The sequence below is a fragment of the Pleurodeles waltl genome, chromosome 12, assembly GCF_031143425.1.
Source record: "Pleurodeles waltl isolate 20211129_DDA chromosome 12, aPleWal1.hap1.20221129, whole genome shotgun sequence".
In the NCBI taxonomy this organism is placed as follows: Eukaryota; Metazoa; Chordata; class Amphibia; order Caudata; family Salamandridae; genus Pleurodeles; species Pleurodeles waltl.
Window position 1 is genome coordinate 417,020,426 of NC_090451.1, and position 24,997 is coordinate 417,045,422.

The window sequence follows — 24,997 nt, forward strand, 5'->3', positions numbered from 1 at the left end:
ATTCTATCTACTTCATACACTTGACCAATGTCATCCCCTCAGGTGAGTAAACTTCATTTATGAGTTACCAAACAACGGTATTTTGAGAGGATGACACTGTGCTGGTGATTGTGGTAACAGTATTTATTTTCCTGGGAGTTGCATTCATGTCAGTCCCTTTACTATACACACCATCCATATGTTGTCCCTCAGGTGAATACAATTAATTTGTGAGTTGGCAAACAAGGGTCTTTGGACAAGAGAACACTGTGCTAGTGTTTGGAGTTGCTGGAACAGGGCCTATTGTGCTTTGCATTCAGGTCACTTTCTTTGCTACACACAAAATACATATGTCACTGCGCCAGGAAAGTAAACTTAATTTGTGAGTTACCAAACAAGGGTATTTTGACAGGTGGACACTGTGCTGGTGGTTGTGTAACTGTATCAGAGCCTCCTGGGAGTTGCATTCATGTCATTCTCCTTACTACACACACTATCCATGTCAACTATCCTGTCCCACATTTCCATTTTCCTACTGAGAGGAGTGTGCTGGGCTTGTGCTCCAAAACAATTGGGGCTCTACTTGTATAATCTCATCCACCATGACTATCAATACATCTTCTAAGAAACAGGGATTTGTTTTAACATGACATAGTGGAAAAAAATAAAAAGAAATGGTTGAAAGTGACTTACTAAACAGGGGTTGTGCAATAGGGAGTAAATGGAGTGAAGTGTGTGCAGGATGTTGTATAGGATATTGAAAAAAAGGAGTGCTTAATTTATGGTGTGAATTTGCGCTGCCTTGCTGGGTCTTGCTGTGAAATCCAAAGGATTGTGGTGTGTGCAGGGGGTGTGTTTTATAGTGTCCTTTACAGGTGTGTCGATTGTGGCAAAGTGTGTCAGCTGTGTTGTTTTCAAATTCATCCAATGTTCCATTGTGTATTAGTTTGGTGATCGTGGACCTCTGTGGTTCGGACCGCCATTGGCTGACCACCATGGGTGTCCGCCACAGCAACTTTGTGCTTGTAATACAGTCAGTGGGTTGTCGCTGTGCTGTCGGAGCTGGAGCTCAAACCACCTGTTTCTTGGCCTCCACACCACTGGTGGTCTGCCTTTTTTGTTTGGGGACCACCGGACCTGCCTGTGTCTTATAATAGGGCGGTCTGAAAGACTGCCAACTTGGCAGTCTTTTTTGGACTGCCAATGTGGTGGTCTGGAGGGCCGACCACCGACCTCATAATAAGGCCCTAAGAACCCAAAATAGAGAGAATGAAAATGAATCAAAAGAACATAAGAGAGAGAGTGAAAGAGAGTCTGAGTGATGATTTAGGGTGAAGTACCAGAAATAAAGAAATACTCCAGAGATTAGGAAAAGATAAATAAGTAGCACAAGCAGACAGGGAAGGGAAAGTGAGCCCCTGAAAGACTGCAATGGGAGTCAAGGAAAGACTAAAAGATAAACCCAGAGAGAGCAAAAAAGAAAAGAAAAAGCGAATTTGGAGCACCAATTGTATTCTCTTAACCCCTATTCTAAGATTAAATGAAATAGCTGGATAGTTACCTTTGACAGTTTTTTCTCCGGATTTGCCAATAGCTCTGGAATTTCCCTCTCCTCATCCTCTGATAATAACAGGAACAAGAGCTGCTCAAAGGGTTCAAAGTGAGCGTTGCAGTCCACTACTATGATTATGAGTCATTCTTGCTTTATTGAACGTAGCAAAATTTGTAGCGAGTGGAGTATTTATGATTCAGCATTATCAGCCACTGAGCGGACATAAATATTGATCATAACAATATGTATATATTTAACTCTAAGGTGTTCCATGAAGTCAGTTTAATGACCAAAATATCCTTGGAACCCTAGTCAATTTTGTTCTATCTCACAGATAACTGAGGTCTTTACCCAGATTATAAGACCACCCAATGCTTGTCCGGAGCTAGTCGGGAATAGCATTACCCTAGAATGTTAATGAGCCAGGTCAAAATTCTAGTTGTGTTGCTTATGTTTCCTGCAATAAGATAATTTGTTGACTGTCAATTAATTCACCACATGTTAAATCTGTGAGTTTTGAGTGAATACCTGCCCTGTTCCAAGGCATCAATTTCACCAATTCAATCGGCACATTCTCACAGGTAATGAATAAGGGTGGATGAGCTGTGGCCACCGAAGCACCACCTCCATAATTTTCCCCATTGTTCTGTGGCTGAGATGGCTGCAGTCAATCATTGTTGGAGACCCCCAGTGGCCAAAGTCTTTGGGCATGATTAATTAGGGACAAGTCGGTTGACAAGGCTGGCACACTCTTTTGGGTAAGAATACATCTAGAAGGTTGAATTTTAAATGAATGGCTGAACCACTATTCAATGCATTTTTGTGCTTCATGAAAATTAGGCCATGAACTCTAGCATTACTCACAAATTGCACACCATTACAGTTAGTTCTACAATGCTTGTTTGCATATCTGGTTGCAATGACAATGTCTTTCCTGATCACAGATCTATAGTCACAAACATGCCTGACCCATTTAGTTATTTTATTGGTCAATGATTCATTTTGTTCGAGTTCATTTGACTGGGGTTTTCGGGCATTTGACAGAAATACTTCTCTACTCAATTGCCGACCTGGCAAATCCTCTATGTTGCCCATGAAATGATGGAAAGTGGGCATTCTCAGCAGGGGAACAACATTCATTGCTTGCAGTTTATAGTTAGGAAAACTAAGGTCCTGATTGTGAGTGTGATGGTCAGACCGCCGTGGTTGTGGTGGTTAGACTGCCATATAATGAGGTTGACAGGTAGACCCCCAACCTATCGCTGCGCCCACTGGGATCTTCGATCCTGATGGGCTGACGGTGGCAGATGTCAGAATCAGCAGTGCTGACCTGAAGTCAGCACCGCCCTGCTGATTAAGACCTGGTTCCCTGCCACCCTTTTCATGGCAGTTTTATCACCATGAAAAGGCTGGTGGAGAACAGATGCAGGGGGGGCCCCTGCACTACCCTTGCACTTAGCATGAGGAGTGCAGGGGTCCCCCAGCCCAGCACCCTCGCAATGCTCACTGTCTGTTTTGCAGACAGTGAACATTGTGAGGGTGCTGAGTTCTCCTGTGCGCAGCAGCATTGCCGCTGGCTTGATTACGAGCCAGTCACAATGCTGGTGCCACTTTCCTTCTGGGCAGACAGACGGAACCTTGGTTTTTTTCACCCATCAGCCCAGCAAGAAAGTCATAATGGGCCCAGTGAAAAGTAGGCTGTATGGCGGCAGCCTCCCCATCGGAAGTTCAGCGTACGGGTCATCCCATCCGCCAAACTCGTAAGCAGGCCCTATATTTTGTAACACTTATATTATCTAGTGGGTTTACTAGGCTTCTGGCATTTGGGCAGGATGATTTCATCTGGTGCCACTACCAGGTATAGGATTTACGCTTGGACCCACCATTGGTGATGCCCTCTGCCACATATTGCTTCGCTCCATTGTGGAGGTGACTCTAGCTTGCACCAAGGCCCCGTAAACCCATGTTGGAAGACATTGTGCTTGGGACGTGGGGCAACTTGAAATATATTTCTGCCCTCACTTTATTGAAATCTGTAGGAGCAACCCCAACTTCTCAACTTTTTCTGTAAGAAGGTGCTGAGGTAACAGCAGATTTTAAACCCATAATTTCTAGGTTTCAAAAGATTAAGCTGAACCGTGAACCTCCACTTTTGTATGTTGGTGTGTGGGATGATGCAAGCAAGTATCTGGAGAGACATCATTTTTCAAGGGTGCAATCAGCATTGCATAATTCTCCAACAATTTGTTTTTCTGAGTCAAGTCTGCCTGTTCCTGAAAGCTGGGAAGATGGTGATTCTAGCACCACAAACCCTTTGTTGATGTCATTTTCAGGGAAAAAAACACAAGCCTTCTTCTGCAGCCCTTTTTTCCCATTTTGTTTTTTAAATGAAACTTTAGCTGTATTTTGGCTAATTTCCTGGTCTCTTTCATGAGAACCTACAAACTTTGGGTACCTCTAGAATCCCTCGGATGTTGGCAAAAAAGGATGCAAATTTGGCATGGGTAGCTTATGTGGATAAAATATTATGAGGTCCTAAGCGCTAACTGCCCCAAATAGCTAAAAAAAAGCCTGGCAGCAAAGGGGTAACATGCTAATTAACATTTACAAACTACATTACATACATACATATTTTCACAACAACATTACAACACTAGAAATGAAATTAACTTTTCATCTTCAATATTCCTGTCAATGATATCTTTGATATCCAGATATTCTTGACACAATATTTTTGCATCGAAATATTTATTTTGCAATATTTTGTCCAAACAGCTTTTCAGTGGAGCACCTCTCTGCAAAACTCTAAATGAGACCCGGCTTATTTACAGCATATTGATTTAGGTTGCAATATGAGAACACCTGCAGAAATATTTGCATACTATGGGATGTAAACCTAGTATTTGCAAGAATTGTATAAAGTATGCCAGATTGACAAAAACCGTTGCAACCACTTATTCTGCTAAGTAGTTCATAGCAATTTCTCTTCACAAACATTTCCAAGATGAAATAAAGAATGTTTTATTCACTACCTGACCCAATGAAATGCACACAACGAGAAATATGAGTAGAAAATTAAAAGTGCATTTGTTCTGGGTTTCCTACAATGCTAGTTTATATATTTTTGCTTCATCTGCTTTATTTCCAAAGCGGCTGTCATTTTCACCTGTGCAGTCTCATGTTTCAGTTGTATAACCAGGAGAAGGAAGTCTTGATTTTTAAGTCCTTTTCTAAATCAGCCTATTTCGTGAGTTGCTCAAATGGTGTTTGAAAGGCTGCTCAAACTGTGGTGTAGGTGAAGTTGTTCTTGCGCCGGGCATATATTTATCACAGTGTATCTTCCAAAGCACAGACGGAATTGCTGTGGTCGTTGTACAGAGCCGACCATCTCCACTCCCACACAGTCTGATGCACCTGGATAACAGCACTACCTGTTTACAAATGACCCCAATTTTCTGCTTGGTTCAGCAGCAACTGTTTACCCTCCCTCGTGATGTAATTAGGCCTTCAGAGTTCATGTGTGCCTATTATAGTCTCTCTTGTGTTTTGTGTCGGGTTCTTTTTGTAGCAGTAATCATATATATATATTAAATTGTTGTATCAATTGGTTGGTTAAATTATGCACAGTGGGCCTAACTGGCCCTTCATTAACATAAAGTCTGCTAAACAATGTGTTTTTTTCTGATAATTATACTCTAAAGCTTCAAATGCTTATCCTGGTAAATTTGCCTTACTTCTGTCTTTTTCTCATTTCTGCTAACTTTTTTATTAACACACACGTCTGTCCAACGGCTGCACCTTCTGCTGTCTGCGGAATAGTGAAGTAAATATATTTTAATTTGTTTTTTTAGTATATGCCGTTCAACAAACCACTACAAAGGTCCACACAAATATTGATTTTTTGAGTTGGAAATTAATGCATTTGGCTTGAAAACCATTCAATTTCATAATCTTTTACCCATGACTTCATAAATTGTTTATGGTGTTTAATTGTCAAATACCTGACACGTAACTAGCATCACACTTTTTATTATTTATTATGTGTAAATGGATCACGGTAACCTAAAATGCTTCTCAGGTAAACTCCTTCGAGGCCTTTGTGCGCAGTTTAGGGTTGCTGAACAAAGTTACCAAAAGACTCTGGGGGTCATTCTGACCCTGGCGGCCGGTGACCGCCAGGGTCACCGACCACGGGAGCACCGCCAACAGGCTGGCGGTGCTCCCTCGAGCATTCTGACCGCGGCGGTTCAGCCGCGGTCAGAAACGGAAAGTCGGCGGTCTCCCGCCGACTTTCCGCTGCTCGGGGGAATCCGCCGCCATGGGGATTCTGACACCCCCTACCGCCATCCTGTTCCTGGCGGGTCTCCCGCCAGGAACAGGATGGCGGTAGGGGGTGCTGCGGGGCCCCTGGGGGCCCCTGCAGCGACCATGCCAATGGCATGGGCACTGCATGGGCCCCCGTAAGAGGGCCCCGCAAAGTATTTCAGTGTCTGCAAAGCAGACACTGAAATACGCGACGGGTGCAACTGCACCCGTCGCACCTTCCCACTACGCCGGCTCCATTCGGAGCCGGTGTCCTCGTGGGAAGGTAGATTTGCCCTGGGCTGGCGGGCGGCCTTTTGGCGGCCGCCCGCCAGCCCAGGGCAAATCTCAAAATACCCTCAGCGGTCTTGTGACCGCGGAGCGGTATTTTGTCGGGGGAACATTGGCGGGCGGCCTCCGCCGCCCGCCAATGTTAGAATCACCCCCTCTATGTCGTCAGGGACACCATGTTCCAGTCCTGAGATCTCCTTGTTCGGTGCATTTTTTTTAATCTGTGTAATCCTAACTTATTCAGTTGAGCATACGCAGGAATACAGTTTCCAGAATGCAATAAATTAATTTAAAGGAAATCCCAGAATGCAATAAGATAATTTAAAGGAAATCCACATTTAAAAACAGCATCCTGGATGATAAGGACTAATCTTGTAACTTTATGTGTGAAGTTCATTGTCAATTTACTACGCAGATCCAATCAACACTAGTTCTCCTTGGAAACAAGAGATAAAACTGAGGTCACATCGGTACATTTTGCTGAAGACGTGCAAAGTTGTTTGCCCTAACCATAAGTTTAAAAGTCTTACACCTGCGTAGTACTAAGACACACGTCATTGCCAAATATCAAATGCCTCTCTCCATGTAAATGACATAACACTAGTGGGTGTTGAAACAAGTGAAATAAGGGAAAAGGCTTTCTGTCACATCAGAGCACTGTATGATGCAATAGAGAACCCATCAGATTTCACAGCAAGACCAGAGAATCATTGAGGGCCAGATGTAGGTAGAAACCAATTTGCGAGTTGCAAATCGCGAGTCCAATCGACTAGCAATTTGCAACTCGCAAACTGGTATGCAGAAAGGTGTCTCAGACACCTTCTGCGACTCGCTATGGGGTCGCAAAGACCCACCTCATAAATATTTATGAGGTGGGTCACAGTTTGCGACCCCATAGCGAGTCTAGGCACTCACGGGGATGGTGGCCTGCTGGAGACAGCAGACCACTATGTCAGTGACTGCTTTTCAATAAAGCAGTTATTTTTTTCTCTTTGCAGCCCGTTTTCCTTAAAGGAAAACGAGCTGCAAATAGAAAAAATACTGAAACCTTTTTGTTTCGTTTTTTTTCAGAGTAGGCAGTGGTCCATAGTTAAACAGTGATATTTGAGTATGTTATCGCTTGGTAACAATGACAAGCTGATGTCTGGGGACCAAAAATCTAGTTATGGAAATTGAAAATCAGGTATGTTGAGTCAAAATGATTCTTCAAGAAAATGACAATTTCTGTATGGGTTAATGAAGCTTATTAACTAAAAAAAGAAAGAAAAATATATTTCACAGTGAAATGTTACTTTATTCAGAAACTGGCAAGCTGATGTTTTAGAGGAGATAGTGGCATAACTGAAGTAGATTAAAAGTTAATATTTCAGTGGTAAAGGGGAGTGATGTAGACCGTTTGCTGTATTTGTTTCCTTGTTTCCAGAAGGCAAATGCGGGTATTCCGTGACTTGAATGGAAGCATTTTGACATCTACACTGTTAAAGCTATTTTGTTATTTTCACTCCTACTATCTCCAGCATGAATGATTAGTGTAAGCTGTCTGAAGTTTCAATTAGTGCTCTAGTGATCTCTATATAAAGGAGCAGTAACTCTGATGTTTGAGCCTGTAAAATTTATCTAGTCCTGCTTTTTGAGGCCTGTAATTATCAAATTTGTAAAATATTTGATATCTTTACCCAGATCTCAGTTGTAGGATGTGTCTAAGAATCTACTTTGAAGGGCCTTGTTGAAAAATGAAGTGCAGAAAGATGCTCAAAACATTTGGAAAAGTGATAGACCATGTGACCTTGCATGACAAAATGTTCTTAGCTGCCTTAACCACAAATAGATTATAAGCAAACATTTAGAGAATTTGTCAAAAATTGACTGTTGTGTCACCATTTATTTAAAATTTGTTCTGGGGAGGGTGAATCCCAACATCTCTGAAAAGCTAAGCCTCCCCTGGTATACCAAAGAAGTATTGGAATGTTGCATTGGTGGCCTTTCGGAGGCTCTGGATTTTAACTGAATTAGTGTATAAACATGTGGTAAAATACACAAATTAGACCATTTTCTTCATACATTTCTTGCAGGAGAAAAAAAAAATGACAAAAGTTGTCAGGACCAGTTCACTTCAGACACATTAGATGAAGGTATGTATGGACTACTGCTCACAAATTTCAAACTCTCCTCTGGACCTTACATGGAAGTAATACTTAATTTGCAAATCTAGAACTCTCTCGTCTTGGGTTTTCAAACTCTTAATGTGTCTCCATTTCATCCTGCACTGTACTGGCATATTACCCCTTTTTAGGTCTTGCTTAACAGACAATACAAGCTGTCTGGTCGCAAAAAACAACTGTGATCTTAATGTGGGCTACCAGCCAACTCATTGCTTAGCATTGATTGCCTTTATTGTCACTCTTGTTTGCTTGCTTCTTTTTCAATAACTTGCCTTCTTCTTCTTGTGTGTGTTCTCCCCCTGGAGCATAATCTCTTTAGCATCCCCACCAGCTCCTCTGTTGACACCCTCAACCGATGGTCCTTCTTTATTTTATTTTGTGCTTTCCTACTAAAAAAAACAACATTTTTTTATTTACCAATCCAAGTGGCATTCACTATCTTAAATCGGTAACTAATAAAAGGAAAATGGTATCCTCATTATTATGTAGATGCATGCCTTCATTATGTCATCATGCATTTTTCTTCTTTTTTTTTTTACTGGTGTACTGTATTAGTCCAAAAGGCATGACCTATTGATTTTGATAATGGTTGTTAAATCATGAAATGTTTCATCACAAAACAGAATGGTTCCTCTTTTTCTCTAACGTTCCGGAGGTGAAAGAGGACCAAACCTGCTGCAGTATCCCAGAATGAAACAAAAACAATGTAAAAGATATAATTAATCATAAAGGTCATCATATATTTTGTTGTTGTTCTCATTTCACTACTCCACCTTTGAATTATTTAACTGAACTGTGAAGTCCTCAGCAGACCACGTCAATGCTCCAATGCAACTGGTTTTGAAAAGAACTATTTCAAAAAGTCCTGACACTATTTTCATTAAAAAACATTTCAATGTAACTATTTAAAATTATTGGTACATCATCATGACACCTAGGGTCTCATTACGACCCTGGCGGCTGGCGGTAAGCTGGCGGTAACACCGCCGACAGGCTGGCTGTGTACCGCCAGCTTATTATGACCGTGGTGCATTAGCCACCGCCGTACCGCCGGCCCCTCCAACATACTGCCAGGCTTCTTCCTGGCGGTCATAATCCTCAGGGCAGCAATGCAAGCACCACTGCCCTGGGGATTCTGAGTCCCCAACCACCAGCCTGTCCATGGCAGTAAACACCGCCATGGAAAGGCTGGCGGTAAGGGGGACTCAGGGTGCCCCTGGGCGCACCTGCACTGCCCATGCACTTGGCATGGGCAGTGCAGGGGCCCCCAGGCACAACCCCATTGCGCATTTCACGGCCCGAATTTCGGACAGTGAAATGTGTGACGGGTGCTGCTGCACCCGCTGCACATCAACATTGCCGCCGGCTCTATTATGAGACGGTGGCAAAGTTGATGTGACTTTTCCACTGGGCCAGTGGACAGAAATGCTGTTTCTGTCCGCTGGCCCAGCAGAAAAGTCATAACAGGGAGCCACAAATACTGCCAGCACTGGCGGTATAGTGGCACCCGCTGCTTCGGCAGTCTTTTAGAAAGACCGCCGAAGTCGTAATGAGGGCCGTGATCTCGAATGTAAAATTAATTTGCCCTGTAACATATAAATAGGAATACAGTGTTTTTTTTTTTATTCATTTTTTATTTTAAAAGCACTCTGTAAGTGTTTTTTCACACTTCTGAGGAAATTAAAACGTGATGAAAAAGTAATCAGTCTTATGTTGAGATTACCTTCCTATTTCTTAGATCAAGAACTAGCATACACTTCAGCACAATAATATTTCCTAATAAATGAACCCTCAGATTAAATAGTGCCTTTTTTAACAGTCCCTCTTCCCTTGACTATTGATGCTACTCCTGGATATCCATTTCAGCTACAGCTTGGGTCCATGACCCATGTTCCAGTGAACATTCCTTTTTTATTGGATATAAGCTATTTTATACATCCCCTCAACATGAATTTTAATAGATTCACATTCTAAACACTTAACATGAAGGGGCTCCCCTTACAAAATAAGCATTTTCGTATTTAAATATTTAGAGAAATTCACAAAATATTCCTACCACTGAGGGTGTTGACTATCCACTTTAGCAGGTTGTTTTTATCTCTGAAAGCATTCTTAATTGACTGAATTACTCACTTGAACACTCGCAAGGCAAGCCAAAGACATAAAATTACTTAATAAGCAAAAACATGAGGTAGTAATATGCAAGAATAAGGGGGTCATTCTGACCCTGGCAGTCGGTGATAAAGCGGCGGCCAACCCGAATTCTGACCCTGGCGGGAACCGCCAACAGAGCCCGCCACTTTACCACTCCGACCGCCACGGCGGGACAGACAAACAGCGCGGCGGTCACCGCCAACAGGCAGGCGGCAGACAATGTACCGCCCACCCTATCACAACTCACCAATCCGCCACCTCATCCGGGGCGGGAGCCCCGCCAATAAAAACACGGCGGAAACAGACTACGAACGGGAAAACGCTCACCTCTATACACTCCACGAGGACGGAGGACAGCATGGAGCCCGAATTACACATCCTACCGGCTCTCGTCTACCTGCTCATCTACCACGAGTACGAACTCCGGCGCGGACGACAACGGTGAGTACCGCACATACGACACAGGGCAGGGGGGAGGAGGAAGGGTTACGGGCACACACATACGCATCACACCCACCCCCCAACTATCTACACACCAATGCAGAGCACCAAGTCAAAGTTACCCCACCCAAACCCCCCGGAATAACGAAAAGATATGATTCAAGTGAGAAACAACATTTATGTACAAAATAGGTTCATTGAAGACATGGCAAAATAGGAAAATGATGGAAAAAATTTCTAATGTAAACATTGCGTGACCGAGAAATAGAGGCAGAAAGTCCCGCACAGTCACAGAAATTGCAAATGTCCGTGGGCCGAAGTGTATCAACACATGGGCAAAGCCCACACAGGAGACCTGAGTCCGTTGGAGAGAACACTGCAGGGGCATCACATGACAAAACTACAGGCACCTCAGGGGGAAGGGAAGGGGGGCACCACAGCCACATGAGTCCACGACGCCAGATCCAAGAAGGGGCCACCATGCCCACTGTCCAATCCTGGGTAGTGCAAAGCCACAGTCTCTCAAGTCTCTACAGTGGGTGGCTTGCCCACTGTCATATCCTGGGGAGTGTAAAGTCACAATCCATCAAGTGAATAACAGTCTCCACAGGCAATGGAGGAGGCAGGGTGGGCCGAGTGCAGCGTGAACATTAGCACGACACAGAACCGGCACAGTCATTGGCCCAGCGGTGCTTGAGACGGCGGGGCCCAGCGGAGCGGTGCTTGACAGGAATGGCCCAGCGGAGCGGTGCTTGACAGGAAGGGCCCAGCGGAGTGGTGCTTGAGACGGCGGGGCCCAGCGGAGCGGTGCTTGACAGGAAGGGCCCAGCGGAGCGGTGCTTGAGACGGCGGGGCCCAGCGGAGCGGTGCCTGAGATGAAGGGCCCAGCGGAGCGGTGCTTGAGACGGCGGGGCCCAGCGGAGCGGTGCTTGACAGGAAGGGCCCAGCGGAGCGGTGCTTGAGACAGCGGGGCCCAGCGGAGCGGTGCTTGACAGGAAGGGCCCAGCGGAGCGGTGCTTGACAGGAAGGGCCCAGCGGAGCGGTGCTTGAGACGGCGGGGCCCAGCGGAGCGGTGCCTAAGATGAAGGGCCCAGCGGAGCGGTGCTTGAGACGGCGGGGCCCAGCGGAGTGGTGCCTGAGATGAAGGGCCCAGCAGAGCGGTGCTTGAGACGGCGGGGCCCAGCGGAGCGGTGCTTGACAGGAAGGGCCCAGCGGAGCGGTGCTTGACAGGAAGGGCCCAGCGGAGCGGTGCTTGAGACGGCGGGGCCCAGCGGAGCGGTGCCTGAGATGAAGGGCCCAGCGGAGCGGTGCTTGAGACGGCGGGGCCCAGCGGAGCAGTGCTTGACAGGAAGGGCCCAGCGGAGCGGTGCTTGACAGGAAGGGCGCAGCGGAGCGGTGCTTGAGACGGCGGGGCCCAGCGGAGCGGTGCCTGAGATGAAGAGCCCAGCGGAGCAGTGCTTGAGACGGCGGGGCCCAGCGGAGCGGTGCCTGAGATGAAGGGCCCAGCGGAGCGGTGCTTGAGACGGCGGGGCCCAGCGGAGCGGTGCTTGACAGGAAGGGCCCAGCGGAGCGGTGCTTGACAGGAAGGGCCTAGCGGAGCGGTGCTTGAGACGGCGGGGCCCAGCGGAGCGGTGCCTGAGATGAAGGGCCCGGCAGAGCGGTGCTTGAGACGGCGGGGCCCAGCGGAGCGGTGCTTGACAGGAAGGGCCCAGCGGAGCGGTGCTTGACAGGAAGGGCCCAGCGGAGCGGGGCCTGTCTTGGCAGGGCCCTCTTCAGCGGTGCCTTTCTGGACGGCGGGGCCCTCTTCAGCGGTGCCTTCCTGGACGGCGGGGCCCTCTTCAGCGGTGCCTTCCTGCACGGCGGGGCCCTCTTCAGCGGTGCCTTCCTGCACGGCGGGGCCCTCTTCAGCGGTGCCTTCCTGCACGGCGGGGCCCTCTTCAGCGGTGCCTTCCTGCACGGCGGGGCCCTCTTCAGCGGTGCCTTCCTGCACGGCGGGGCCCTCTTCAGCGGTGCCTTCCTGGACGGGGGGCCCTCTTCAGCGGTGCCTTTCTGGACGGCGGGGCCCTCTTCAGCGGTGCCTTCCTGCACGGCGGGGCCCTCTTCAGCGGTGCATTTCTGGACGGCGGGGCCCTCTTCAGCGGTGCCTTTCTGGACGGCGGGGCCCTCTTCAGCGGTGCCTTCCTGCACTGCGGGGCCCTCTTCAGCGGTGCCTTCCTGGATGGCGGGGCCCTCTTCAGCGGTGCCTTTCTGGACGGCGGGGCCCTCTTCAGCGGTGCCTTCCTGCACGGCGGGGCCCTCTTCAGCGGTGCCTTCCTGGACGGCGGGGCCCTCTTCAGCGGTGCCTTCCTGGATGCGGGGCCCTCTTCAGCGGTGCCTTCCTGCACGGCGGGGCCGTCTTCAGCGGTGTTTGTCCTGTAATTCCAGGGAGTCAGACCTGGGCAGGACTCCCTGCTCAGTCGCCCTCCGACCGTGCAGTTGCTGGACCCTTCGGTGACGGTGTCCTGGGCCCTTGGGTGTCCTCCCTCACACCCTGGATGGGGCTTGTGGGGCCCTCCTGGTCCGCCCTCCTGCTGCCTGACTTCTCCGCCCTGCTGCCCTTGCCCTCCTTCGCTGTGGCTCTCTGGGCCTTGCCTCCCCTGGATGTTGTGGCAGGTGAAGTGTCCGAACTTTGGTCCTTGGGGGCAGCTGTGGCACTCCTCCCGCGGCGGCCCCTCACTTTCCGGGTCCTCTTTCCAGGGGGGGGGCTGGCTGTCCCCTTGCTGCTGACCGATGTCTCACTGCTGGCAAAGGGGGGACTCCAAAATCCATGGACTACGCTGACACGTGAACCCGGGCTGGTGGTGGCTGAGGTGCTCTTGGAACTCTTAGCAGATGGAGGGGGTGGGTCAGGTGAGGGAAAGAGGTCAAGATTGGAGAGGTAACACTTTTTAGGACCAAGGTAAAAGGAAGGTGCAGTGGTTATGGGAGTGGAGGAAGAGGAGGTGGTTGTAGGAGAGTCAGGTGTGCTGTCCTTGGGTGAAGGTGCATGGGCTGCAGGCTGTCGTGAGGTGGTTGGCTGTTGGGTGAGTGGCTGCCTGCGTTTGTGTGTCTTGGAAGAGGGGGTGACAGACACAGTGGGAGAGGACACAGGGGACGTGTAAACGGCAGTGGGGGTGGTGACTGCACGTGTGCGGACTGTACTGGAGGGTGTGCTGGTGATGGGTGTACTGGCTGTTGGTGGTGTGCATGCAGGTGTGAGTGTAGACGTCACAGGGAGGGAGGAGGGAGACGAGGAGGTGGGGGACACAGAGGTGGTAGTGGCTGTTGGCATGTCTGCATCTGGGTGTTGCTTGGGTGAATGTTTGTGTGATCTGTGGTGCTTATGTCTGGATGAGCTGCCCTTGGGTGTTGAGGTGTGTGCAGGCTGGTCTGATGGTGTGGTTGGGATAGGCAGAGGAACAGGAGACAGAGACAGGGTGGAGGCAGTTAGAAAAGGGAGGCTGGAAACAGGGACAATGGCTGCCGTCAGTGCTGAGGCCAGAGAATTGAACGATCGTTGATGGGCAGACTGACCCGAATGAATGCCCTCCAGGTATGCATTGCTACGATGCACCTCCCTCTCTACCCCCTGGATGGCATTCAAAAGGGTAGTCTGCCCAACAATGATGGTCCTCAGGAGGTCAATGACCTCCTCACTGAGGGCAGCAGGGGTAACAGTGGCAAGGCCTGAGGTGCCTGGGGCGAAGGAGATGCCCGCCTTCTTGGGCGAGCGGGCACGGAGCGTAGGCTGAGGGGCTGCTGGGAGGGCGGAGCTGGTGCGCTGGGTGGCGGCTGTACCTGTAGAGGCGGGGGGCACGGATGTTGCCACCACCGCTAGGGAGCTCCCTTCCGAGGACGTGTCGGTGTCGCTGGTTTCACCACGGCTCCCCGTTGTGAAGCTCCCCTCGCCCTCTGTATCACTGGTGGCCTCGGTGTCTGTGCCATGGCCCACCGGGGCCTTGTGAGTCGCAGCTCCCTCGTGCTCCGGTGCCAAGTCTCCTCCGCCTGATGATGCTGAAGCACACATGCACAAGAAGATAAAGAAAAAGGGTGGGGGGAGACATAATAAAAGGTTGAGTACATGCATTGTCAACACCGTTGGCGGAGAGGACAGACACAGGAGCCTCATGCACTAAGCCGCGCAATCGGGGTACACTACTGAGTACTTGTGACTGGGCCAACAGGTCTAGGGACAACAAACGCGCACATGGGTGATGCAGGACCATGGCTAGCTGTACCTGGCACCGTACAGAGGTTGGGGGCGGGGGCACAGGGCCATGCCTAAAGGAGGGGACTACACTACAGAAAGCGCCCTGGCCTAATGTCACCCCCAGCCCTCCTCCCCCACCTAGACGCCTCCACTGCGTGTAAAGATAGCTGAATGTGCTGGTACTCACCCCCTTGTGTCTGCTGTGATGTCGTCACGCGCCCATCCAAATCGGGGTAGGCCACCGCCAGGATCCGGGACATCAGGGGGGTCAGGGTACGACTGGCACCCCTCCTAGGTTGGGAGGCCATCCCCAGCAGTGACTCGGTGGTCTTCCTGGTCCCGCGGCGGATGTCCTCCCACCTCTTGCGGCAGTGGTCTGTTGTGGACCCCCAGTTTCCGGACTTCCTTGGCGATGGCACGCCAAATGTCGATCTTCTGATGGGCGCTGACCTATTGGACATGTACAGGGTGGAAATTGAAATATCATCAATTTTCCGCATGATAGATGCGATTGGCCCCCCCTCCCCAACCTTGCCATGTGGCACATGCTCTCATCTGTCGTGCCTTGCACTCCTCATTCGCTCCCCACCCCACCATCTTACATCCACCATACACAACCCAGGCATAGCCCATTCAACGTGCACACAGTGTACTTACCTGTTGGTCTGGAGGACCGTAGAGTCGCGCATACTGGGGCAGGACCCCATCCACAAGTTTCTCCAACTCTTCTGTAGTGAAGGCAGGGGCCCTTTCCCCAGTCGCAGCAGCCATTGTATCTCCCAGACCGAGGTCACAGCAGCACTTGCAGTATAGGTCCTCTCCTGTGGATGATCAGGTCTCGAGTGATTAATCAGATAGAAAATGGCGGTCACGCCCGCGGCGGTGCGTTTCGCGACCGCCGGCGCAGCTAGTCATTGGCCCGTGAAACCCATAGGGTTCGATGTTAAACAATGCGGCTTTGCGCCGCGGTCTTCGACCGCCTACCGCCACGGTGTGTCACTCCAGCGCATTGACCTCACATCCCACTGTCACACTTCTCAGGTCAGGCAGCCGCCATTACAAGGGACCACAGGGCTTAATTACTACTGCGTCACACAGGCCTAGGCCTTGCATTGCCACTCATACAAGCCATTCAATGCATTGACAATCGTGTACTGTGCAAGCTGTAGTTACGTACCTGTGGGTTGTTTGACTCTGTGCTCCATGTTGTCCTTCCTAGGCACCGTCCGCTGGGACTTGCGAGGAGAAGGATGAATCCTCCCGTGTACCGACCGCTGGTGGACCTGTCGACAATGGAGGAACGTCATATAATACTTCGATACCGACTTGACCGAGCCACTATACATGAACTGTGTGCCCAGCTGGAGCCAGCACTGATGTCCCCCATCCGCCAACCCACAGGAATTCCCCCTCTGGTGCAGGTTCTGTCAGTCCTCCATTTCTTGGCAAGTGGGTCTTTTCAGACAACAGTGGCCATGTCATCAGGGATGTCTCAGCCTATGTTTTCTAAGATTTTGTCCAGAGTGTTGTCTGCCCTGACGAAATACATGCAGAGCTACATTATTTTCCCTGAGGAGGGTGATTTGGCCACTGTGAAGGCTGACTTCTATGCCCTTGGACATATCCCCAACATCATTGGTGCCATTGATGGGACCCATGTGGCCTTAGTACCCCCAAAAGACGATGAGCAGGTGTACAGAAACAGGAAAAGTTACCATTCGATGAATGTCCAGGTGGTCTGTTTGGCTGACCAGTACATCTCCCATGTAAATGCCAAGTTCCCTGGGTCAGTGCATGACGCGTATGTTATGCGAAATAGCAGCATCCCCTATGTGATGGAACAGCTACAGAGACACCGTGTGTGGCTAATAGGTGACTCTGGTTACCCCAACCTGCCGTGGCTACTGACCCAAGTGAGGAATCCCCGGACCAGGGCAGAGGAACGGTACAATGAGGCCCATGGGCGATCTAGGAGGATCATAGAAAGGACCTTCGGCGTCCTGAAGGCCAGGTTTAGGTGCCTGCATATGACAGGGGGATCCCTAATGTACTCACCCAAGAAGGTGTGCCAGATCATCGTGGCCTGCTGTATGCTTCACAATCTTGCATTGCGACGCCAGGTGCCTTTTCTGCAGGAGGATGGTCCAGATGGTGGTGTTGTAGCAGCTGTAGAGCCTGTGGAGAGTGAAGAGGAGGAAGACGACGGGGACGACACGGACAACAGGGACACGGTCATACAACAGTATTTTCAGTAGCACCCAGGTAAGAATCCCCCACGTCATTTTACATTTACTTCTGGCCTCCTGCATCTCTACTTTCTGTGTTTCCCCCCAGTTCCTTTCAACTGAATTGTGACTTTCCCTTGGCTTTTCAGAGCTGTATGACCCACTGCGTGACTTCTGGTTTGTTCGGCCATGGAGTAAAGCAAATTGACATTGGTATGTTGTCATCACAATGTAACTGTACATTTTTGACCCGTTATGTGTAATACATCTGTTAAGAATACAAGCAGACTCCTGAGTGTTTTATGTGCAATAATTGATTTATTTAAAGTGCTACATATAGGTCCATGATAGTAAAACGGTGATGGGTGGGGGTGGAGTGATGTCCATGGCAGAGTCCAGTTCTCGGTCGCACAGGTGCATTGTCCATATGCCTGTGGAAGGATGGAGCAGGGGCAGTTCAAGGTTGGACAGGGTGACGATGTGGGACAGTGGAATGACATCCGGGGGGATCTTAGGCTGGCGGGGGTCTTGGCATCCTACTCTGTCTTCCTTTGTGATCTCAGGCTCCTCTTGCGGGGTGGTTGATCTTCAGCAGGAGGTGGGGTTCTGGTAGCCCGTCGTTGTGTGGGGGCCTCCTGTCCATTAGCGCCGGCAGAGGTGGTAGGCTGTTCCTGGTCCGGGCTGGTGACAGGGGCCCTTTGGGGTGCCACATGGTCCCGCAATGTGGTGACTATTAGGTTCAGGGCCTGGACGATGTTCCTGAGCTCCTCTCTGTACCCCATGTACCGTTCCTCCTGCTGTGCCTGGATCTCCTGGAACCTGGCCATTACCGTCGCCATCGTCTCCTGGGAGCGGTGGTATGCTCCCATGATGGTGGTGAGGGCCTCTTGGAGAGTCGGTTCCCTGGGCCTGTCCTCCCCCCCCCTGTCGCACTGCAGCCCTCCCAGTTGCCCTGTTTCCCCGGGCCTCTGTACCCTGGACGGTGTTCCCACTACCACTGCCCCCAGGTCCCTGTTGTTGTTGGGGTGTTGGGTCAGCCTGGGTGCCCTGTAGTGGCGGACACACCGCTGATTGACCTGTCCTGGAGACAGAGGCATGGGCCCGCTGGGTGGGAGCGGTGCTGATATTCCCAGAGGGGGTTAGGTCTGCTGTGGCCTGTGTCTGTGTGTGGGGAACCGACTGTCCAGAGGTCCCCGATGGTCCGGGCTGGTCATCAGGTTCCAGGTCGACAGAGCTGCTGTCCTCACTGCGGGCCTGTTCTGGGGGTGGGATGGACATATCTGGACCCTCCTGGCCGGTGTGTTGGCGTTCGGGCCCTGCAGGGGTGAAAGAGTATGGTTATTGCTTCTGTGTGTTCCATGGTGTGCGATTTGTGGGTGCCCTTGTCCCCCAGTGCTGGCATCCCCTTGTCGCAGGAGTTGTGAGGGTGGTTTGTGGGGGGGATGGGTATGTGCAGTGGTCATGCATAGGTGATGGGTGTTCATGGTTTGTGTTGGCATTCAGGGTTTGGTTTTGGGTTGGGTGGGTTTTGCTGGTGAGACATTGGCAGGGAGGCTGTGTGTTGGGGGGTTGGGGGTGAGGGTGGGGGTGTGGGTTGGCATGCTGGTGGTTGGGGGGGGGAGTAGTTGAGACTAGACTTACCAGAGTCCATTCCTCCGCCCACTCCAGCGAGGCCCGCAGGATGCAGGATGTTAAGGACCTCTTGCTCCCATGCTGTGAATTCAGGAGGGATGGGTGGTGGTCCGCCGCCAGTCCTCTGCACAGCAATGTTGTGTCTGGAGACCATCGACCGTACCTTCCCCCGTAGCTCGTTCCAGCGCTTTCTGATGTCTTCCCGGTTTCTGGGATGCTGTCCCACAGCGTTGACCCTGTCGACAATCCTCCGCCATAGCTCCGCCTTCCTGGCTATTGTGGTGTGTTGCACCTGTGTGCCGAAGAGCTGGGGCTCTACCCTTATGATTTCCTCCACCATGACCCGGAGTTCTTGGTCAGAAAACCTGGGGTGTCTTTGGGGTGCCATGGGGTGGTGTGGATGAGGTGTGGGGTGGTGTTTGCGGTGATGTGAGTGGTGGTGTGTGGTGATGTGTGCGTAGATGTGGTGTGGTTGATGATGTTGGGTTCCTGTGTGTGTTGGGGTTTTCGATTGCTGTTCTCTCTCTCTCTCTCTCTCCCTCGCTCTCTCTCGCCTTCTCTCCGATTTCCAACTAGTGGGGGTTTGTGGGTGATGTGGGTGTGTGTTTTATAGTTGCTTGGATGTGTGGGGGTGGTGTTTGTATGTGTATCAGGTGTGTGTATTTCAAATTGTCCAATGTGGCTGGGTTTTGGAGCCTGGGTGTGTATTTTGACCGCGGCGGTGTGTACCGCCAATGGAATACCGCGGCTGAAAGACTGCCGCGTGGATTGGTGGGTCGTAATGGCATGGGCGTGTTTGTGTTGGCGTGGAGGTTTGGTCATCTCCAGTTTATCGCTGCCCGCTGATGAGGCGGCCTTCCGTGGATGTCGGGTTTTTGGCGGCTTGGCAGTTGTTGGTCAGAATGACCGTGGCGGGTTTCCGCGGCCGCGGCGGTAGAATGGCGGTCTTCTGACCGGCGGTAAGAGCCTTTTACCGCCGAGGTCAGAATGACCCCCTAAGTATCTAACCCATGACAAAGAGAGGAGTCACACACTCACTCTTTCACACTGACCATCCTTCTGTCATGTCAGATTTATTTGTCTTCAGCAGCTGCTACGGGTTCATGCATCAGCTTCTCACCCAGTGTTTGTAATCTTAAGAGAAAAATCAACAAGACCCCCCATTTTACCCATTTTCAATGTTACAGTGAGTAAATACTACACTAGTTGCAGAGAAATATACTGACTGGACAAATCATATCATCATTATGGGGGTCATTATGACCCCGGCAGTCGGAGATAATGTGACGGTAGAACCGCCAAGAGGCTGGCGGTACTTACCGCCACATTATGACTTTGGCGGGTTGGCTGAAGCCAACCCACCAATGTATCACACTGACTGCCATGGCAGTAGCAGCCGCTGGGCTGGAGATACCCATCTCCAGCCTGGCGGTAGCTATTGTGCCACCGGCGGTATCATGACCTTGCCTACCACCAAGATTTATGTGGCATTCGTAACACGACGAAAACCATGGCGGTAGGCCCTATCAGTGACAGGGAATTTCTTCCCTCTCATTGATAGGAGGCCCCCTCCCCCCAGCACTCCCCAGACGCCCCCACCCCTCCGTCATCTACGCTCCCCCTCCCTTCCAACCTCCCCCATACACACACACACGCAGACACACACTCATTCACACCTACATACACACATAAATTCATTCATTCATGCACACATCCACACACACATCCACACTCACACACAGACATGCATTCTCATTTCCATTCATACACACACTCACACACATGCATACACACACACAAACAACACTAAACACACACTGGCATTCACGCACACACTCACACATACATGCACCCCCCCCACACACATACACACAACACCACCACACCCCCTCCCTTGTTGGAAACTCGACTTACCTGGATCCAGGGGGTTATCCGGCAGGGGACGGGGCGCTACTACTGCCAGAAGTGCACTCCAGCAGAACACCGACAGGCTGTATTATTTGTCATAATACAGCTGGCGGCCGTCTACTGCCGTGGTGCTGCTGGTGGTAGCAGCGCCACCTTACCACCATCTGCCAGTATGGCCACAGCCGGATCTCCACCCTTGTTGTGGCAAAAATCCGGCTGTGGTCATAATTGGGCAAACGGATGGTAGCCGCGGCAACAGTCTTTTGGCAGTCGTCATCGTGGCGGTAGGCAGCATTTACCGCCAATATTAAAATGAGGGCCTATTTATGCAAGGTATATTTTAAGTATTTCGTGTCTCTATTTTGCATAGTGAATCTGGAGTTCACATGTGAAATGTTATGCTCATCTGTGGCATGGTTGACTCTGGCTGTAGGTTTGATGATGCCTGGTATTGCAGATATTACATGCTGCGGTGTTCTGCATTATTAGTGACACAAGAAAAAATTCTGTGAATGTTTCATGATCCAGTTTGGAATGTGCCTTTTCAGATGGAATAGTGAGTTCTAACTTGTAGGGGTTGGCAGATTTTGATGTCTTTCAAGCTCACATCCGTTTTATTGGTAACATTTGCTGGTTAGTTCAACAGCGTGGTTTGAGGTTGAAAGGCAACTTTTTATAATGTCCTCACCTACTCTCACCCTGATGACCCTATTTCTAAAGAACATAATTTGAGTGGCATGATGGCTTCTATTATTTGATTTCAGGCATACATTCCATCTTGGTGACAGATTGCCACTTTTTGAGTTGTCATGACTGCTGACTTTTTTGTAATCAATCAATCAGGAATTTGTAAAGTGCACTACTCCCCTGTGAGGGTCTCAAGGCGCTGAGGAGGAGGGGGGGAAGGTGGGGAGCTACTGTTTCAGAATTCAGTCTTTAATATTTAGAGTTCTTCCTTAATCGTATTGTTATAATACAGTTCACACTGAGCTGGAGAAAATGTAGAGCTCGGCTTTATGTTCAGTTTTTTGGGTGACAGTTGGGTTCATTATTTCTGACTGATCTTTAAATGATCCTTGATCGGCCTGATATACAATCTCTTGACAATATTTCCAGTGGATCAAAAGAGGGGCTACATGAAAGGTTCCTCTGGGAAATGCTTCAGACAAAACTAAACACCAGAGACATTACCTGCACTGCTTTTCAAAATTAGATTGTATGTTGACAAGAGATAATGTATTAAAGTCATGAAGCAAGGTAACAATATTCACTTAGGATCCATGTGCTCCATTGGTATTATGTCCAGGGCATACTATTGAGATGCATCTGTTCCTTATGTTGAAATTACCTCCTCATTCCTGATGAAGAAGTAGTAACATTTTATCCTCTCCTGTATCTGTCCTTGAATCTCAGGAACCTGAGAATGAGACATTTATTATGTGCAGCCTACCCTTATATTCTCTTTTGTTGTTGGGTAGAACCTCAGCAATACATTTGTTTATTGTAGCCCCCAAGAAAAGGAAGTCTTGGTATGTTCACAATACATTTTTAAATACTTCTTTGAAGGGGGAAGGAATTACTCCAAATCAATTCTTCAATTGCTTTTTGCAAGGGCACTTTCATTCGAGGCACCATTTGTGCAAAGTAGCTCAGCACATGACTACAACTGCAGCACAGTACCACTTACCTATCTAACCTGGATCTGTAAAAAACAAAATAGCCATCAGTTTCCTTTGTGCCAAAACTAAATGTGTACCATAGCATATGTGATCAACAAATAAAGCACACTTAGTAAGGCTTCTCAATGAATACTCCAGACAACATGGGCATGCACAGTGTCCCCAAAGAAGGCTGCTCTTCCAAAAAAGTGACCTTCCCCAGGGATAGAGTGGCTTCTTGCACCACTGATCAAGAACCCGGAAGCCTTACTCTTAGATGAATAATCTCAGCGGGACTTGCCCTTCCTATGACACTGAAGAAAGTGACCTATGCAAGCTTAAATGGGTTCAGCTTGGATTTCTACATTCTCACTTGGATTATAATGAGTATATCATGATCTGGTGTCATTGGGTTCCACCAAACACATGAGATCGGATGCCCTCAACATCCCCAATTCACTCACGTTCTAGTATTAGAACTGCTTACATTGGTAGTTACAATAAGTTTAGGAGTGTACAAGTTACATTTCTCACTATATACGAATACAGTTTTACAATCCTGCATATATATAATTGGAGGTAGTTAGTATTTTCTCTAGTATGGCAGTCAACTGATCAAAGTCACTCCTGTTCCCATTACCAGACATTAAACTTGATGAATTGATCAATACATTAATAAAGTATCTATTTGTATCTGTCAATATCTGAACACAGCAATAAATGTAGTCCCAGTGGAATTATGGGGCATATTTAAGAGCCCCTAGTGACATCTACTGACACATTAGTGTAATTTTTTTACGCTAATGTTTTGTTAGATGGCCAAAATCCCTGTGCCATGTTTACAAAGTGGCGCAATGCATTAATTTCGTGACTTTATAACCCTTTGTGCACCAGGCATAATGTATGCCAAAGGTGTATTCCCCGTTAGGGAGGCTGAAAAAATGTTGCAAGGAAATCTATGAGGTTTTCTTGCTTATTGTTTTCAGCACTTTAGACGCTTGCTCAGAGCAGGCGTTAAATGGGGGCACACCATTAAATACAATGGGCCCCTATGTACTCTGCGGGAGTAGCATCAATATTTTGGCACTACTCCTGCAGAGTACATCAGTAGTGTCAATAAAAATGACGCTATTGCCCCCTACCCTGCACCATGGTGCGCCATATTTTAAATATGGCGCACACATGATGGCAGTAAGGGGGCGCAAGGAAAAAGGTGCTGAGCTGAGTGCAGCACCACTTTCCTTAAATCTGCCCCTATGTATTTAAAGTATGCCCAAATTGCTAAATCAGATCCAGCAACGCATGGATTTCTGAGTTACCCCAACAAAGTGTATAATTTAAAGTGTGTGTACTTCTGCTTTAATCCGAACTTTAGTTTTCAGACATTCCTCCATAACTTAATGTAATTATTCCTTCATCCTAGGCAAGTTGCTAATTTTCTATGCTGTTAAACATTAAAGACTCCACAGAGAAGTAGTTTAATATTACAATCAAATATCTGTTGGAAGGGATTTCTACTAGGAGCAAAGAATATATGTTTTTCTTTTGTAATTAGATTATTTTATTATTTTGACATCAGAACATTACATTTTACTCCAAAAGATTTAACCAGAGGTTTCTTACTCGCCAATTAGAAAAATATGGAACAATTGTAATATAATTTGTGTTTTGCAGTGCTGCTGACTGTATATGCATATGCATTAGAAAACATTGTTGCGGGGAATTTTAAGTACCTTAATTTGAGATTTTGTATAAATATCCAATTGAATTTTCATGAAACTTCAGATTAATTAGTTTTATAATTTGCACAGTAAGGTAATGTAAATGTGTAGCTGCTGCTTGACTTTTTCTCTAATCCTTTGAGTGGATATTTAATCTTTTTTATATTAAAATTAGGTAACGTGGAAGATGTGAATATTAATCTAATTATATGCATATCGCTTTAATTTCTTTAATGTTTTATGTCAAAAAACAAATTTACAAATTGGTTTAAGTTGAGGAAACCTTTTAGAGGATTTTCTGTTTCATCAGTAAGTGCACTTTAGCGACACGAGATCTGAAAAGTGTTACATTAAGTTTACAGTTATGCAAATGGTGGCTGTTAATCCGGACACTTTTCTTCAAGGTGTGCTTTGTGAAGCTGGAACGTTGCGTTATTGAAGACACTGTCAGCATGACAACAGCTTTACCCTAGCAGTTTTTATGCTATATAACGTTCCTGAAAGAAAGAAGTACAAAAGCCAAATATTTAAATAGTCTACCGTTGCCTTCCAGGAAAGGGCATACACTGAAAAATACACATATATTGCCACAGTAAAATATCTATTTATCACCTTTACATTCTGTACGTGTGCCTATGCAACTGGATCTGTTTAGTGTAGTGTGATATAAGAATTTAGCTGAAAGTCGTGCTAATTTTGTGCGGAAGGATGCAGGTGGAAACTCTTTGGGGACTAACATATATT